Source organism: Simochromis diagramma, unplaced genomic scaffold (genome assembly GCF_900408965.1).
Source record: "Simochromis diagramma unplaced genomic scaffold, fSimDia1.1 OVJJ01000044.1, whole genome shotgun sequence".
NCBI lineage: Eukaryota > Metazoa > Chordata > Actinopteri > Cichliformes > Cichlidae > Simochromis > Simochromis diagramma.
In genome coordinates, this window is record NW_024386942.1 from 234,985 (window position 1) to 254,522 (window position 19,538).

Below are 19,538 nucleotides of genomic sequence, written 5' to 3' on the forward strand. Positions count from 1 at the left end.
GCCATCAAAAAAACGTTAGTAAATGCAAAGGAGGGAAATGACTACGTTTTGGCCCTGACCTGTCGCGTGTGCTCACCCAAGAGCTTTGCTTCAATGACAAATTGAGCCCCCTGTAGGCGAAATTGTGTGTAGGGTTTTTACCAAAGATGTGTTTTCCAAACTGCCCCTTTGCGTGTACCGCGAGGCAGTGCAGCTTGTAAGGTGTAGCCGCCGTTGGGTCACGGGGGTTGGTGCATCCGTTCCATGTTGTGGTCATTGTGTCTGACGTCCCCGGATCCTGCAGTGTGTACCCGTGGGCCACACGGTAAGTAACCTTTACACACGTCAGTCCTGTAGCAGTCATCTACTGTCGTGTCTGAGGATGCAAGCGCATGTTATCCATCCTACTGTGTCGGTTTACAGCATCAATGGGAGTGTGTTGTCGAGTGTCCCAAACGTCTTTGCCCTTGAGTCCCATGGTTAGGCAGGACCAAATCAAACCTGATCCTTATTTTCTTAACTGGCTGCAGATTTTATAACAGAATCGCCAACTTGTAATTTTAGTTTTAGTCTTTTGAACACTGAACACTGAAATATGGAAATCTACCAATGTTCTCTCTTGATGAAAAGAGGTGATGTTATAACTACAGGCCCACATCTAAATACTGTGTTTAAGTTTACAAAAGCTTATTAATGAACAACCCCAAAATTTTAAAATTAATTATTTCCCATCAGGATTCAGTAAACAACACAGCACAATAACTGCTGCTATTAAAGTGGTGACACATCATTAATGCAATGGACTGAAAAAAATACTGAGCTGTTCTTTGTCTTGGTTTGTCGGAGGCTTTTGACACAGTTGTCCTGCCATTTTAGTAAACAGACTAAAGAAATTGGTGTAGCTGTAAATGCTGTGAGTTGGTTATCAAATTATTTGTCAGCTAGAACACAGTGTGTCCAAAGGAGTTCCCCAGGGCTCCATATTAGGACCACTGCTCTTCTGTGTACATAGATAAAAATGTTGCATTACATTTTTATTCAGATGAAGTGCAAAAACTTGAATTTGTGCAGTCTGCCTTTGATGATGTTCAGTCCCATTTGACTCAAATTAAGTTGGCGTTAAATTCAGATAAATTCAAGTTCAAGTGGCAAGACACTTCCTAAGAACAAAACCAGTTAAAGGATTAAAAATAAAAAATAGTGACATCTTATAAATATCTAGGTATCATTAAAGATCTGTCATGGTCGTGGGTCAGTGACCCAGATGCAGACCGTGACAAGATCATAATTTGTCATTAAAGCTCACACTGAAAGGCTGCTGAGCTGAAATTATACTAAGTTTTCTTTGAGGCATAAATGTGTTTCTTCTCCAAATGAGTAAACACTTCATCTCTGTAACTTTTTACCTTTAGTGGACAGTGATCTGCTTCTATGAATGCACCTGGTCAATAGTTAAAGAGTTATTGGATTGAATAAAGAGGTTGGACACTTTCCATTATTGTGTTTTAATTTTATTACTGGCTGTGGAAGTCATGTATATCACTGTTCTCTGTATGCTGCTGCTAAATGTCCAACTCTGTATATCTGAAGATTTTCTCATTGGTTGATTTTTCTATAAATCTCTGCTTGGGTTTGTTCTTTCTTAGTGTGTATATGTGTGTCCTTAGAGTCAGAACAGAATTGGGGGAAAAAGCTTTTGACTAAGTTGCCTCTGTCCCTGTTGCCTCTGGAAAAATCTACAGAAGAAGTTAAAGTCCTTTTAAAGAAGTGAGAGAATGGCTCCATTTGATCAGTGTGAATTTTGTTATTGCTGTTTTTATAATGACCTGTTATTTATAAGATTCATGATTCATGTTTGTGTTGTGGTTTTTTCTGTATTATTGTGGAATCTATGACTTGAACCTTGAGGTGACCGTTGTTATGATTTGCACTACATAGAAAACTGAGTTCACAGATCAAGCAGTGAAGCACACACACTGTTAGTAAAGTCATGTTGTGGAGCTGTTTCACTGATCAATGACTGAGTCTGAAGGAGGTTTTCTGACTTCTGGAACAAACCTGGAAGTTCTCAGCTCTCTGTATCAGCTGTTTGTAACTCTCAACTCTTTCAGCTTCTGGAACAAGTTGTGTGAGCCACAGTCAAGGAGCCACCAGAGGACACCTGATAACCATCGGCATTATGGGTAGTGTAGTAGGAGACACTCACCTGACATGAAATAGTGCCCGGAAATAAAATAAAAGACCTCCAGAACCCAAGAAGAACCAAGGAGAACCAGGGAAGCTGTGGCCCAAGGAGGCAACTGTTCTGTGGAAAATTACAAAACAACATGACCTTTGAACTCTGACCTCAGTCCTGCACTGTATCCTGGTTTTTATCTACATCTCTGACCTTTGACCTGCAGCACTACTTTCTGTCTCAGGATGTCTTTGTCCCTGGAGATGGTGCAGATGTATCCTCCACTGTCTCTCTCTGTGGGGTATTCCAGGGTCAGACTGAGGTCTCCAGTTCTCAGCAGGTCTTTGTTCATCTTTGTGCGACCACAGTAAAGTCGTCCGGTTCTTAAGTTGGTCACTTCCATTTGAATACTCGTGGACCATCATGATTTCTTGGTCAAATCTCGTCCACTTCACTGTGGTGTCCTCAGGCAGGTCAGGTGTTGTGTTGCATTGCAGGATGACAGACTCTGATCCTTCAACGACCTCCACCTCAACCTGTTGGTCTGAGAGGACAGTAAACCAAAATATAAAAATTGCATCTGGAAAGTATTCCCAGTGCTTTATTTGTTCCACATTTTGTTATTCCAACATGGATTAGATTGAGTTTCACCTCACATTTCTACACACAACAATACCTGGGGATTCCCATGATGCATTGAGTTTTTCCCTTTCCAGACACCTTCCTCCACTCACTATGTGTTAATGCAGAGAGGTCTATGTGTTAACAGACCTCTCTGCATTTCATACTTGTTATTAACCTCTGTCTCTCTCCACAGCATGTCTTCATCCTGTCTTCCTTCTCTCACACCAAACCGGTCGCAGCAGATGGCCCCGCCCCTCCCTGAGCCTGGTTCTGCCGGAGGTTTCTTCCTGTTAAAAGGGAGTTTTTTCCTTCCCACTGTCGCCAAAGTGCTTGCTCATAGGGGTCATAGATTGTTGGGTTTTCTCTGTATGTATTATTGTAGGGTCTACCTTACAATATAAAGAGCCTTGAGGCGACTGTTGTTGTGATTTGGCGCTGTATAAATAAAATTGAATTGAATTGAACAATACCTCACAATGACAGGGTACTGTTTAAATGATTGCAATGTTAAATAAAAAAATGAGAATAACATGTAATCACAAACTTTGCTCAGTGCTTTGTTGAAGCAACTTTGGCAGCAATTACAGCCTTCAGTCTTCTCTCAGTATGGCAGCTATTTTTAGGCATTTTCTTTATTCTTCTTTGCAGACCCTCTTAAGCACCATCAGGCTGGATGGGGAGTGTCAGTGCAAAGGCATTGTCTAATCTCTCCAGAGATGTTTGATTGGGTTCCTGCCTGGGCTCTGGCTGGACCACTCAAGACACACCACAAAGTGGTCCTAAAGCTCTCCTTTGTTATCTTGTCTCTATGTTCATTTTCCTGTTGGAAGATAACCTTCACCCAGTCTAAGGTCCAGAGCACGCTGGAGCAGGTTGTAATCAAGGAGGTCTCTACACATTGGTGTATTCGGGAAAACCTTTAGTTCTTCCTCTGTAAAATGTCCCACAGCATGATGCTGCCACCACCAGTGGTGCCTGTTTTTTTCCAGACACGACACTTGGCATTCAGGCCAAAGAGTTCAATATTGGTTTCATCAGACCAGAGAATTTTCTTTCTCATGATCTGAGAGTCCTTCAGGGGCTTTTTGGCAAACTCGATTCAATGCATACTGTCTCAGAGGTCTGCAGACAATTCCTTGGACTTCAAGGCTCGATTTGTGTTCTGACATGTACTGTCCACCATGGGACCTTATACAGACAGGTGTGTGCCTGTCCAAATCATGTCCAATCAACTGCATCGACCACAGGTGGACTCCAATCAACAACTCTGACATATTCTCAAAGGGAACAAGATTCAACTGAGCTCAACTTTTAGTGTCCCAGAAAAGGCTGCAAGTACTTCTGTCCATCTGTTAATTTTAGCTTTTTTAAATATACCTGGACAATTTTAAGCAAATGTTTTTCCGTATTCATTATGGGGATTTTGTGCAGGTAGAATTTGGAGGTGAAAAACTGATTCCATCCATTTTGGAATAAGACTGTTACATAACAAAATGTGGGGAAAAAGGAAGGGCTGAGAGTATTTCTGGATGTTCTGTAACTAAGAAGCAGATTCAGTCACACTGATTTTAATCATAGAATCGATCTGATCTGAGCATCTGTGTTACTGACCTCTGACTCTGCTGTCAGTTAAAAGATATCAATAATAAAGTCATTAAAATCTCTATTCTGCATGATAAACTATCAGGACAGATTGTGAGCCAAAACTGTGCCAGGTCTTCACAGTACTACTGTTAGTAATCAACTAAGTAACAGTCAGTTGTGTTATTGTCTGTCCGTATTAGGCCTGTCAGGTGCTGGTTTTCCTGCACATGTAAGAATTTCTGGATCAAGTTATCCAGATTTAGTAGACACCAAAAATTGTACCAATAAGATTCTATTTTCTTCTTCTTTGGTGTTCATGTTTTTATTTTTCCAGTGTGGTTTGCTTCTAGAAAACATTACCACTAGTTTTATCAGCTTTCAGAACTAGAAAGATCTTTTGTTACTCTTTAGTTTGACCTCTGACCTTCATAATCACAGGTGTTGGGTTTCTTACCTTTGACATGCAGCTGTATGTCTGTCAGTTTCCGTTCCTCTCTTTCATTCCGATGGAGCAGGTGTAGTTGCCACTATCAGTCATTTGGGGTTTTCTCAGAGTGAGGCTGAAGTCTGAACTGTCCAGAGCATCAGGCCTCATTGATGTGCGCCCCTCTGTAACGCTGGTTTTGCCCTTTCAGATCATCTGTTTCCTCTCGTCGTAGGTGGACAGATTTGGGGTTGAGATCATTGCGAGTCCACAGCACTGTGGGGGTTTTCAGGTATAATACCTGAGTACTCGTAAGGCAACAGGATAGATTTTCCCCCTCATACACCTCCACCACCGGAGCCAGGGCATGCTGGGAAACTGGAAGGAGACACAAGCACACACAACAAAAACATGTTTATGTATTTGCAGTGGATTTTCTCCTTGGGTTCATACAAAGTCGTTTCAGAAAGTGTATGTAACGTAATGTAATGAAAAGCATTCAAACATGTATCCTTCCTCTCCAACAAACACTGAAAGGACATCAAAGATGTTAAAGAAAACTGATGGATGTCTGAACAACACTGAGGTGAAAGGAGGAAACCATCTCTTATTTATATCTACATTTGGTTGAAAAATGAACACAGATACAAGCAGATCTGAGCCCAGAACCTTTTTGAGACAACAGCGCTAATAATGACAACCGCAGTCCATCAATTTTAACACATAACCTCACCATGCAACAACATCAAATGAGGCAGAAACAGTCACACACAGAGAAAACAGTTTATTAGTAAATAAACATCTTAGTGTTACAATAGAAAAAGTGTCACCACTGACAATGTTACACACAACTGGCAACACAACCGATTTTCATCTGTATCATGGACAAGTTTTTCTTTTTTTTTGCCATAGTCGTTAATCTTGTCAAACGTCACTACACTCTGGCAGGTTTGTGTTTCTATCAGTAAGAAACAGAGACGTCGGAACACACAGATAGTTCATCTTAAAGATATGAACTCAGCTGTAACCCTGTGAGCGCCCTGCATGAAGTCCCAGAGGGGGTTATAAGGAATAAAGTCAAGTAGAGTCAGTTTACATCCAGTAAACTCATGTTAGACTTTGTTGTCTAAAAGCACAAACAGCTGTGTTTGTTGTGTTTGCATTCAAAGAGCGCTCTTACCGAGTACGAGAGCAGGAGTGGCAGCAACATCTTCATCTCCAGTTAAAGTCCTGATAACAACAACACGCAGCTGCTGCTGCACTAAAGGTTTGGTCCTCTTAAGTTAGACAGAGAAAACCTGATAATTTCCTTTTGATCCTTCAAAATAAAAATTTTTTATAGCAAATGACTTTCACAATTAAACTCAGAGGAGAAACAACATGCAGCAAGGATGTGTAGTGCTGTTTGAGTCATGTGTCATATTTTGAAGACATAACTTTGTTTGTTTCTTCAGTGTTTTTATGTATTAAAGTAAAATAAAAAAACAGTGCTGAACACAGAGTCATAAAAAGAATATATATGCATTCTGATTGAGCTAAAAGTAAATCATACGATATTGACAATGAATCAGAGTTTTAAAACAGAAAAATAAGTAATAATTCTGTAATAATTGTTCTAGATTTTCAATAGCAGTGTTTAAGTGACTCATCAGGAAGTTAGACCGTGACCGTTTGGATGTGGTGAAAAGAGGTAAAGAACATAACAGGAAAAGTGTTAGAGTAGAAGAGTGGGGTAAGAGTGAGAGGCGGAGGAAGGAGGGAGAAGCGTGGACAACCGTATAAAAACACTGTAAGTATAGAACCTACCGATGTGTTAACCACACCTTACACCACAGGGGAGGGACCATGCTGGAACACAGCTGGCTCCTCTAAATACAGAGGACTTACAGTGGTTATAGTGTGGTACTCACCTCTGTAGGTCAGTCTGCTGTTTCTCTGCGTTTGCCTTCTTTGCCCTCTTTTCCTCCCAGGAGCCAGTTTCAGCCGACTTACCTGCTGAGATTGTTTGGACATACAGACCGTGGACTTTCCTTTAAAGTTTTTTGAGTCCAGCCTGTAACTTCAGCTAAGACATTTTTTCTCAACCTGGACTCTGATCATCTATAGATTTGAACATTCTTTAAACCTCAAACAGATTTTATTTTCATCTCATTATATTTGTTATGTTCTGTATCACTTTGAATGTGTTTCCTCCTCCTATTGTGAACATGACTGAGACGTGTTTGAGTCTTCAGGTCAAGCTGTCCTTTGTTTCCTTTGTAAGACACAGGTAAGCAATAAGTGCCTGACTTAACCCAGAAGACGACGAAACCACTTAGATCTGTTTTTATGAATTACATGATGATTTGTGTTAATGCAGGAGTAATGTTCCATATTAAATGAAGAATTCAATTCGCCCTGATACCTTACTACGCCTCATGGTGTGTATTTATAGTTGACGTGCATGCATTTTCTTTTGATAGCCTCCAAAGCATTGTGGGAGCTGAAGTTTCACAACTCTGAGCATGTTCATTAATAAATGTAATTTGCCCAAACAAACAAACTGAGAAGAAACATGTAAATATGAAACCATGAATATAATCTGAAATCAGTGTAACTACAGTACGATTAGAATTAGTTCAACTTAGTCCGTTTCCTTGCAGTTTATTACTGATATCAAGTTTCACATAGACCAGTGCTTCTCAAACTTTTCACAATGAGTACCACCTCATAAAATATATGGCTCGTGAAGTACCACCCTACGGTGGCCCCTAGAGACAAACACTTGCAAACTCCAAAACACAACGGAAGTGCTGCAGGACGCTAGGGGCAGTGTTGAGCTTTTGTTACCGTAACTACACAAGCCAGGAAGTACCAATGACCGGATTTGGGCTGTATCCCAATTCAGGGTCTGCAGCCTTAAAGGCTGCATTTTAAGGCCGATTACGTCACAGCGACACGACGAAGGCTGTCCCAATTCAAATGCTGCTCGAAATGCGGCCCTCAATGCGTCCTTAATTTCCCTGAATTTTAAGGATGGGCCCAACATATCCCAGATCATAGCGCGGCGGTGGTGTGGATAATTTTGCCGAAAAAAACGCTGGAAGCGGAGCCGCCGGAGAGTAAACTTTCAGAAGTAAGTACTGAATATTATGTCACTTATTTATGCGCAAATGTTTTTTAATGAAGAACATTAAAATTACTGTTGGCCACATGTCGGGAAAGTTATGTGACATTAGCGATGTTTGTACTAACTTGGTTTTAAAGCCTTTACTTCAAAATATACGGCCGTTCAATAGTTGACTTTAATCTTACAGAGATGTGATGATTTTATGGATAATTAAAGTCAGTCATCCCAAACACAACAAGCTGAAAGTCAGTGATGCTGCTCGGTTTGCAGTCCTGAATATCACGGCACAAGCAGGATTCACTGCACTGTTATGTTAGCTATGTTATATTGGCTGCCCTGTTCGGTGGTGTCGAGCCAAACGGACTTTACATGTGTTTGAACGAGCTGACGGTTCACTCGTTAAGCTGAAAGAAAGATGCTTTAATCACAGCAGTCACACATGTGTCCACTGCTATCTGGAACTCTTCTTGTTTCGTATAACACAACTAAATCCTCCTCTGGTGCTGTTGTGTAGCAGTGTGTACACCTGAGACTGTCACCTGTCTGTCTGTCCTGCATCTCTCTCTCTGTTTCTTTCTCTCTGATTGTGGAATAAAAGTATGAACATGTGTTTATAAGTTACACTTGTGTTTGAATCCTGCAGCTTATCACACATTTGATTTCCATGTGTGACGACTGCAAGTGTCCAGAGTGAGGACAGACTGAGGGACCCACTGCTGCACATCATCGTGAGGCTTTGCACCCCTGATGATCCCAGGACAACTCAGCAGTGTGTGAGGAAGGAGAGGAAGAGCCAGCAGCAGCTGACAGATGGAGAGAATAGACAGACTGTTCCCTGTTTGTGAAGGACTGCTAGGAAAGTTTAACATAACTGTCTGTGCTGAATCAGTATTAGGTAATGTTCAAATAATGTTATCATCCCAGTGTTTTCAGTGTGGGAGAAAGTACTCAGGGCCTTCAAGTTACACACTATGAAAGGCAGCAACAAGTTTAATGTTCAGAAACCTAAAGTCTGTATCAGCAGCAGAATGGAGCTAAAATAAATGTTGGTTTCAGTTCTATGAAGCTTGAGTATTTTGGATCAGTAGCTGCTGTGTTTGTTGCATCATGCTGTAACTGTTTATATGCTTTATATATTCTGAGCTAAGTTGATCTATAGTGTTACATCATATTCTATAAGGATGTTATGTGTTTGTAGACTTTCTGCCCAGTTTGACCCATTTAGCAGAAGTCAGCCTGTTTAAGGCTCTGATCTATTCTGTATGACTTAAAGCAGTTGACATGGTCTGATTTTCTCACCCAATAAAGGAATATTTCATATATCAGTCTACTCTTCATTCTATCAGAAACTTTATCACAGCTTGTACATTTTCTTTTTATAAATATATTAAGCAATGAGCCAAATTTAGTAATGCCAACATACTGAAGGAACAACATTTGTCTCTTATATGATAAACCTATATATGCACTGTCAAAGATACTTGTCTTTGAGTGAAGATTTAAGGTGATAAGACATGTACAGTGGGGCAAAAAAGTATTTAGTCAGCCACCGATTGTGCAAGTTCCCCACCTAAAATGATGACAGAGGTCAGTAATTTGCACCAGAGGTACACTTCAACTGTGAGAGACAGAATGTGAAAAAAAAATCCATGAATTCACATGGTAGGATTTGTAAAGATTTATTCGTAAATCAGGGTGGAAAATAAGTATTTGGTCACCTCAAACAAGGAAAATCTCTGGCTCTCAGAGACCTGTAACGTCTTCTGTAAGCTTTTCTGTCCCCCACTCGTTACCTGTATGAATGGCACCTGTTTGAACTCATCATCTTTATAAAAGACACCTGTCCACAGCCTCAAACAGTCAGACTCCAAACTCCGCCATGGCCAAGACCAAAGAGCTTTCGAAGGACACCAGGAAAAGTATTGTAGACCTGCACCAGACTGGGGAGTGAATCTACAATAGGCAAGCAGCTTGGTGTGAAAAATCAACTGTGGGAGCAATCATCAGAAAATGGAAGACATACAAGACCACTGATAATCTCCCTCGATCTGGGGCTCCACGCAAGATCTCATCCTGTTGGGTCAAAATGATCATGAGAACGGTGAGCAAAGATCCCAGAACCACACGGGGGGACCTGGTAAATGACCTGCAGAGAGCTGGGACCAAAGTAACAAAGGTCACCATCAGTAACACACTACAACGGCAGGGAATCAAATCCCGCAGTGCCAGACGTGTTCCGCTGCTGAAGCCAGTGCATGTCCAGGCCCGTCTGAAGTTTGCCAGAGAGCACATGGATGATACAGCAGAGGATTGGGAGAATGCCATGTGGTCAGATGAAACCAAAGTAGAACTTTTTGGTATAAACTCAACTCGTCGTGTTTGGAGGAAGAAGAATACTGAGTTGCATCCCAAGAACACCATACCTACTGTGAAGCATGGGGGTGGAAACATCATGCTATGGGGCTGTTTTCTGCCAAAGGAACAGGACGACTGATCCGTGTTAAGGACAGAATGAATGGGGCCATGTATCGTGAGATTTTGAGCCAAAACCTCCTTCCATCAGTGGGAACTTTGAAGATGAAACGAGGCTGGGTCTTCCAACATGACAATGATCCAAAACACACCGCCCGGGCAACAAAGGAGTGGCTCCGTAAGAAGCATTGAAAGTCCTGGAGTGGCCTAGCCAGTCTCCAGACCTCAACCCCATAGAAAATCTGTGGCGGGAGTTGAAAGTCCGTGTTGCTAGGCGACAGCCCCAAAACATCACGGCTCTCGAGAAGATCTGCATGGAGGAATGGGCCAAAATACCAGCTACTGTGTGTGCAAACCTGGTAAAGACCTATAGTAAACATTTGACCTCTGTTTTGCCAACAAAGGTTATGTTACAAAGTATTGAGCTGTATTTTTGTTATTGACCAAATACTTATTTTCCACCCTGATTTACGAATAAATTCTTTACAAATCCTACCATGTGGATTCATGGATTTTTTTTTCACATTCTGTCTCTCACAGTTGAAGTGTACCTCTGGTGCAAATTACTGACCTCTGTCATCATTTTAGGTGGGGGAACTTGCACAATCGGTGGCTGACTAAATACTTTTTGCCCCACTGTAAATAACTGCAACTTGAATCTGTACTGAGGCTCAGTATTAGACAGAGTTCATGTTCACTGCTGTAATAGCTAATAATGATTATATAACATAAAATATTGGCCATATTAATTTACATTACCAAAGTGATATGACTTTAGTCTCATGAACAACATTAGCTAATTGTTATTTACCAACTAATCTTAAATGACTGTTCAGTTCAGAATGAAGCCCAACAATCATGTTTTACTGTCCTGTGGTCTCAGCCTCAGAGACTTATCAAACCACACAAAGCTCATGTAGAAACAAACAAACGAACAAAATATGTTCACCTTCATTTCTGTCAAACAAAGTTGTATGACACGTTTCCAGCGGTTAGTATCATGGTTGCTAGGCAACCTGGGAAGCGAGACGGAGACTAGACCGTCCCATACAGACAAACTTGCCGTTATTTTGCAAATCGAGCTCAACACTGCCCCTAGCGTCCTGGAGCACGTCCGTTGCGTTTGGAGTTTGCAAGTGTTTTGGAGTTTGTACGTGCTTTGTCTCTAGGGGCCACCGTACCATCCTTATGACCAACATTATAGTACAGTAGTATAGGCCAATTTAACACCACATACAGTTTACATGAGACAATTTATATGAATGTTATTTTTTTAACTGTCATAAACAGGATGTGACATAATGATAATAACAACACTGTACTGCATTAAAACATTCACAGCAGGTGGGATAACCAATAACCAATTTTTAAACAATGACCTGATGAATCCTGCGTCCGGGTTCAACCTACCTGAGTTTTATAAGGCTGTTGTGTTTTAACATGTTAATGCTTGGATCTTGTTCTATTTAATCTAAACAAGCCCCTACTGTCACGGCCTGGGGGTTCAGCTGGTCGCTGATCAGCTGTCTCCCCTCTTTCTCTCCCACGCCCTCGGAGGAAGAAAACACCTGTGCCTCATCAGTGTGGTATTTAAGACTGGAAGCAACGGCTGTTCTTCGCTGGATCGTTGTGAGAATCGCGTCAGTGAAAGTCAAGCGCCCCAGTATTTTCCCATGCAGTGTGTGTTAGCATTTAACAAGCGTCTCTTTGTGTACAGATTCCCTGGACTGTTTTCCTGGTGTGCGAGTGGATTCGTGCCTGGATTGTGTGGAGAGAAACGAGCGTGTTCCCCTGGATTTTCCCCGGACCCCTGCCCCCCTCACCTTTTGTACATAGCACTGCCCCGCACCTTGTAAATAGCACTGCCCCGTATCTGTGTATATACACTCATTGGACATTGTTCTGTAATAAATTCTCTTGTGTACATCATCCCCGGAGTCCTGCGCGTGAGTCCACCTTGTACGTCGTGACACCTACAAAAGGTCAGTGATCACTGTCGGCCTCTCTCGGTTTTTATTACCACTGTTCATTTTAAAGCTCAGTTTTTAAACCCTTACGATGTAACTACAGCCCAGCCCATGCAGCAGTGTATTAATGGCTAACCTCATATTGTGGATGGATTAGCTCAGTCGTTCTCCTGACTGAAGTGTGATCCGTTTACAGCATCCTGCCATTTGATGCTGATTACATTTGTCCCTGACCTTTGGGAACCCTCACGTTAGCTTTTATCTAGTGGAAAAAAAAGTTAGCGTTCACCCTCCAGCTTCACTGTGTTTATATTATGCTAACCATAGCTGTGTAGCTACCCACCACATACCAGCTAGCCCAACTTCAGTAACACTACAAACACTGCTGTTTAGTTTTTCAATTCAATTCAATTTATCTATCGCCAAATCACAACAACAGTCGCTCAAGGTGATTTATATGTTTTCTGTCTTCATTTAACCTCGCTGGATCCACTGTCCACCTGCCGTGTGATGACCTCTCCTCAGGAACCCCCATCCAAGGGAAATACACCCTCTCAAGGCGCTGCTTCTGCGGTGTTATTTCCTCTCCGACGCAGAGCGGGCCGAGAAACTCCTCTCTTTCTCGGGCCTGGATGATGGTACCGCTCTCGAGCTCATAGAGAGCACGCTGTCCTTGTTAGGAATGGATGATGCTGGATTCCTCTTTACTCATGTCTTCCTCTGACAGTTATCGGCACCAGTGCGAGCTGGCCTCATCAACTCCCTGCTGCTGGCCTCGAAGGATTATCGCTCTTCTGGGTACTAGGAGCTTCAGCATCCAGGTGATAGTTCCGACGGCATCTCCCACCGATTCTCCTGGGGACTCCGACTCATTGATGGTGGTTGGGATCGCGGCACCGTGGAAAAGGGCTGTGTTTTTACCACCAGCGTTTTGGCTGCCTTGTAGTTTTAAGGCCTGGGGAAATGAGTCTGCCCAGCCAGCGCTCTGTAGCGGCCGTGACCGCTGGCGATAAGAAAAGGCTGCTCTTCATAGAGGACTCACATACGGGGAGATGTTTTCTGGATCCCAGAGGAGCCTCGGGAACCCTCGTGTCATCTTTGCATACCTCCACAATGGTATATTATTTATTCTTAATTTTGGGGGCCGGGGGGATATTTCCCACGTACCACCACTGGTACGCGTACCACGGTTTGAGAATGACTGTCATAGAGTTTATCTTCTTACACCAGCTGCTGTTAACTGTGAAGAAAGATTATGTCCAGCAGAGATTTGGAGAAGATGAGAGAGCTCCATCGAGGAAACAGAAACTGTTAGCATCCACTCGTCACCTCAGTCAGAGTCAGCATACAGGAAGTCCAAACTAACTTCATCTGTTCTCTGTCTTCATCTCAGTCCTTACTGTGCTCAGCTTGTTCTAAAGAAAATACAACACGGCTCCATTTACAGCAGAAAAACTCATGATGAGTTTACAGGCTGACTTTAATGTGTTTCTGCACATGCTTGTCCTCTGGTAATGTGATCATGTGGTTTGTAGGAACGCTCCTCTTCCTCAGAGGATCCACCTGTGCTTCCTCTCCTCCTCTCCTCCACCTGTTACAGTGAGGGAACGTCCTCCATGATGGAGGAGCTGCTGGAAAGTGCTGAGAGTTTCCTCCAGAGTGAGACCTCTGTCACAGTTCAGAGGATCTACGGCAGCAGAGACCTTCATGGACACTAAAAGTCTCAAACACACAACAACATCACACTGACTCCACTCTGACATCACTGATCAATAATCAAAGAACACACAGATCAAACTGATTGATCAGCCATCAGAGGAGTCGGATCAATGGAGCTGCTTCTGTTCCTGATGTCCCCTGTTTGATCCTGGACCTAAACTCTCCCTGCAGAGGAGACACAAGACAGTCAGAGACACACACACACACAGACACACACACAGACCTAGACAAACAAACCTTGGACTTTGAGCAGCACAGTTTTATATCTAAATCGTCCTTTCCTCCTCACTTCACACACATATCTCCCACTGTCTCTCTCTGTGGGGTGTTTCAGGGTCAGACTGAGGGTCTCCAGTTTTCAGCAGGTCTTTCATTCATCTCGTTTGGTCTCTGTAAACCACTTCCTGTTCTCCAGGCTGGTCAGAGCCGTTTTATATCACCGTGGACCTTCCTGTATTCAGGTTCAAAGTGTTCCCACTCCACTTCAAACATCTTCAGGCAAGTTTTGTGTGGTTTTGAAGGGCAGCTGGACAGACTCCGCCCCCTCCTCCACCTCCACCTGACACACTGAGAGGACAACAAAACACACATGAGCTGTACAAAGTGTGATTGGTGTTCAGAGCAGCATCAGTGACTCTTGTTCTGCACTAATGAAGCGATGGAGAGTGGCGCCTCCTTCAGGCCAGAGAAACAGCTCATGGAGAGAAATAATTATTAGAGCAAAAACAAGAGTGGAGCTGCAAATAAGGCCGAGAGGAACGCTGCAGAAAACTGTTCATGTGTGAATTCATCACTTCATAGATTTCTTTGAGCACTAAAATCAGAGCGGCTTCTATTTCTAATATGACAGCTGTACCTATTGAGCTGCAACACTTTAAATGTGAGCCATAAAACATGATACTCTACAAGTGCATTCAGCTCTGACACTGTCACATCATGAAGGAGACGTGGAAATCACTTTGTTACACAAATCAAAGTCAAATCAATTCTATTGATGGAATATTGTGTGATCAATAGACTGATCAGTTTCTAATCTGTCATCTATCAGCTGGGAAAATCCAGCATGTCAAACAGACAGGCAGCAGATTAGGACCAAACACAAACACAGTGAGACTTTTTCTTCACAGCAGTTGCAGGTAAACTGCAGCAAACACTGCGACTCAGACAGTTTCTCTGTAACTGCAGGGCTTCCTGCGCTGCTGTAGTCAGATACGGATCAACAGTTGTGGATAGAAAGCAGATTCCTTCAGCAGAGGATCCATATCACACTTGAAGCATGTCGTCGGGAAACAATCAGTGAAAATGGGACACTTTGAGCCGATTTGAGCCTCAAACTCTGAACATAACCTGCTGCAGACCAGCTGATGTGTTCAGTTACCATGGTGAGGAATTTCACAATAAAGGAGGCGTACGCTCGGTCTTTTCCCGGCCCGAAGCTCTGGGGACATTTTAGACAAGTTTCCTGGCAGAATCGATCCCGTCCGGAGGCCGACACCATCCTTATCCACATGGGCACCAACCGGACTCCAAACAGCGCTCCCACTTCCTCAAACTGGACTTTGTGTGTCTTTGTGAGGCTGTGAAACAAGCCCACCGTAGTGTTTGTATCTGCGGCCCCACTCCCACCTGTGGCCGTGGGGCGTTTGGGCGGCTGCTCGGCCTCCACACCTGGCTCTCCTCTGTGTGTGACTCCCACAGCCTGGGCTTTAGAGACAACTTCAAAGTTTTTCTGGGACAGGAGGCATCTTTCTGCAGCAGATGGGCTCCACTTCAACCAATCAGGAGCCAGATCCTCTCTGCTAACATATCATATGGAGTCCAGCAGGAACACTCCATCAAGTACCTGTCCACACCTGCCCACACCTGCTGACCGCTCCGTCACTGACTGACGTCCCCCAGGTCCTAGTCCCTATCAGCTCAGTTCCACTCTAAACACTAATACATGTTCAGCTGGACTCGGAGCCTCTGGAGACATTTTGGATGTTCCAGTCATAATAACTAACAGGACAGTTTGTGCAAGGTGGAGAAAATCTGCTGCATCATCCCATTGATGAAGCATTCAGCTCCACCCTACAGTTTCTCTGCTGCCTCCATCCACCTTGGTTCACTTTGCTCTTCTTAATGTTGGAGCTCTGAATAGTCAGGCTTTTATTCTGAAGGATTCTACAACTTCCCATCAGCTCGATTTGATGTTTTGAACAGAAACATGATGAAATCTGGAGAGGACTGTCTAGTCTGTGAACTCTGACCCCACATATGATTGTTTCAGTCAGCCCAGAGAAAGTGGCTGGGTGGGTGGAGCTTTGGCTTCAAATGCTCCCCTATTAAGGTGGATGAAGGGTGTAGTTTGGAGGTGCTGCTTGTTAAAGTGTGAAACACCTATCTGTGCAGGTATCTCCGCCCTCCTAAGACTCCATCCGAGTTGGAGCTGAACTCTCAGATGTTTCCTGCTCCATGGTTCTTATGTGTGATCACATGATCTGAGCTGCTGATTTTAAGATCCATGTTGATGATCTTACTGACTCATTTGAGTTCCTCAGTACAGTAATTCATTGGTTTCAAACAGCGTGTTGTTGGCCTACATATAACTGTGGGCTTCAGTATGAACTCCAGGCTTTGAGCTGATGTGTTTTCTATCTGATCATTGATGGATTCTGTTTGAGATCATTTTTCCAAGTGATCAGGCAAAAGCAGCTGTGTCAGTACGCTGACGCTCTTTTCATGAGGAAGCAGGAGAAACATGTTCATCAGTGTTTCTACCACCACTGGTGTTCCTCCTCCCTCACACACACAAACACTCTGAATGATCTGAACCTCCTTTGTACATCCACTTTAGATTCAACTGCACCTTTAAGATCAGGACTAAACGTGGTGCTCGCTCGCTGCCCTGGATCCACAAAGACATTCACAGTCTGAAAAGACAATGCCGGAGGGCAGAAAGGAGACGGAAGAAGGTGAATCTTCAGCTGCGTCATCAAGAGATGAAAGCATGAACGACTGCTTTCAATGAACAGGTGAAGGAGGCGAGGCTATTTCTCTCCTTTAATTCATTCTAATAAGCACAGCCCAGAGCTCTTTGGAGCTCAGTGGAGCGTCTTTGAAATCCTGCAAGTTTTCATCAGATTACGGCATCGAGTGAAGAACGTCTTCACTTTCTGAACTTTCTGAAGGATCAAATGAATGAGAGGAAATCCAAAACAGCAGCTCCTGATTCTTTTCTTGATGTCCCCGACCCCAGCCACCATATCTGATCTTCTTTTGTGCCAGTCTCTGTGGAGGAGCTTTGAAGGACTGTGGCACAACTGAAACGCTCATCAAGCTGTGTAGATATGATTCCTCCAAAGTTCCTGAGTGAAGTTTGGGATGTCCCTGCCCCTCGGCTGCTTCCAATAATGAACACTCGTCTGTCCTCTGGCTGTGTCCCAGAATACTTAAAGACAGCCTGTGTGCAAGCACTCATCAAAGATCCAGCCTCCATCCTTCTGACTACAACAATCACAGAGCCAGCTCAAAGTTTCCTTTTAGAGCAGAACTTTTGGAGAACACTGTCTGTCTGAAGCTTCTTGAAGCGTCACGTCCATGCTAGAACTCCACTTTGACTCTGACTGTGGATCCTGCTGAAGCTTCTCCAAATAGTGGAGAATGAAGACAAGATCAGCAGAGCCAGCTCAACAATGTCTGCAGGTGCTAACAGGTCAATCTTTGAGACGCTGAATGTTCCCAGTTTGCTGCTGTGAAACTAGAAGTGATGACTATTATTGTAACAGCACTACAGCTGGAACTGCTGACAGGGCTGGAGATGAACTGGATTCTGATTTCAGGGACAGTTTTGGCTTTCAGTCGTCATCAAAACACTTTGTTTCATTCATGTTGCTCTGAAGCTTTCCTTTCTTCTCATTGACGTGTTATGAACCAATCACAGCCCTTTCCTTTACAGCGCTCTGCTTTCAACATGTTGCCCCTTGAGGCAGACGTGTTTGTTTGTTCCACACTCAGATGCCAACTTGTTGTTTGTTTTTGCTTACTTTTTGCTTTGTTTGCACTTGATAAGTGCAGTGCACTATTATCATACCCGAGACAGGCACTACTTGACATCGGTAACACATACAATCCTCTGGACTTCACCCTTCCACCGCAACTTCAAGTCATTGTTCGCCGCGGCAGCCACCGCCACCACCACTCCCTTAAACACCAAGCCCTAGTGACTCAGCTGACCCCAGGATAGCACTTCGGAAACGACAACATAAGCAACGCAAGAGGGGGAGGCGGGGGAATTAGAGAATGCTGCGCTCTTATTTTCACCGAGACCTGGCTCTCAGACAAAGAGTGCACCATTCAACTGCAGACCCATTCCATATACCGAGGAGACCGGACTGCAGCCTCCGGTAAGGGTATTGGGGGAGGTGTGTGTGCGTTGATTAATAAATCATGGTGTGGAGACGTACAGACTGTCCACAAGTACTGTTCGCCAGATATGGAGTTTTTAATGCTGAAATGCTGCCCCTACTATCTGCCGCGGGAGTTCTCAGCTGTGCTTCTGGCCATTGTTTACATCCTGCCGTGAGCTGACTCCACAGCAGCGCTCGGCAAACTATGACATCATCAGTGCATTAGAGACTACTCATTTAGATGCTGTTTTTATTGTTGCTGGTGACTTTAATAAATGCAACTTACAGACTGCACTCCCAAAATACCACCAATACGTGGCCATTGCTTCCCGTGACAAGAACACCCTGTCTACAGCATTCAGGGCTGCACCACATCTCTCTGTTCAAGTACCCGACTTTCAGGCAAAAACTGAAACAATCGAACCCTGTCACTAAACCTGTGAAACTCTGGACACCAGAGACTGAGAGCATCCTACAGGACTGCTTTGTCCAAACAGACTGGGATGTGTTTCAAACTGCAGCCAGCATGGAGAACTGCTGTACAAAGCTGCAAAGTCCGGACTGAGGAAAGCCATCACAGCGGAACAGAGGCAGTACAGAGAGAAGCTGGATGGCTTCTATTCTTCTGCTGACCCCAGGCGCATGTGGCAAGGCCTGCAGCACAGAGTATAGGGCCACCACCAGCACCATCAGCTCTTCAGGCAGTCTGCTGGATGATCTCAATGCATTCTACACCCGCTTTGAGACATCCCAGATCCTCAGACCCTCCAGACCACCCAACCCCCACCCCTGCCAGCAGTCTCAATAGACCAGGTGCACAAAGCCCTGAGGAGGATCAACCCTCAAAGGCAGCAGGACCAGGCAACATGGTGGGACGGGTTCTTAAAGCATTTGCAAATGAGCTGGCTGAGGTTCTTACCTCCATCTTCAACCTCTCCCAGAACACTGTCCCCACATGTTTAAGGTCACAACCATCATCCCTCTCCCCAAGAAAAGCCCAGCCACCTGCCTGAACAACTACAGAACAGTTGCACTCACTCCACTCATTGCAAAGTGCATTGAGAGAGTGGTGCTGGCCTACATCCAGAGCAACATC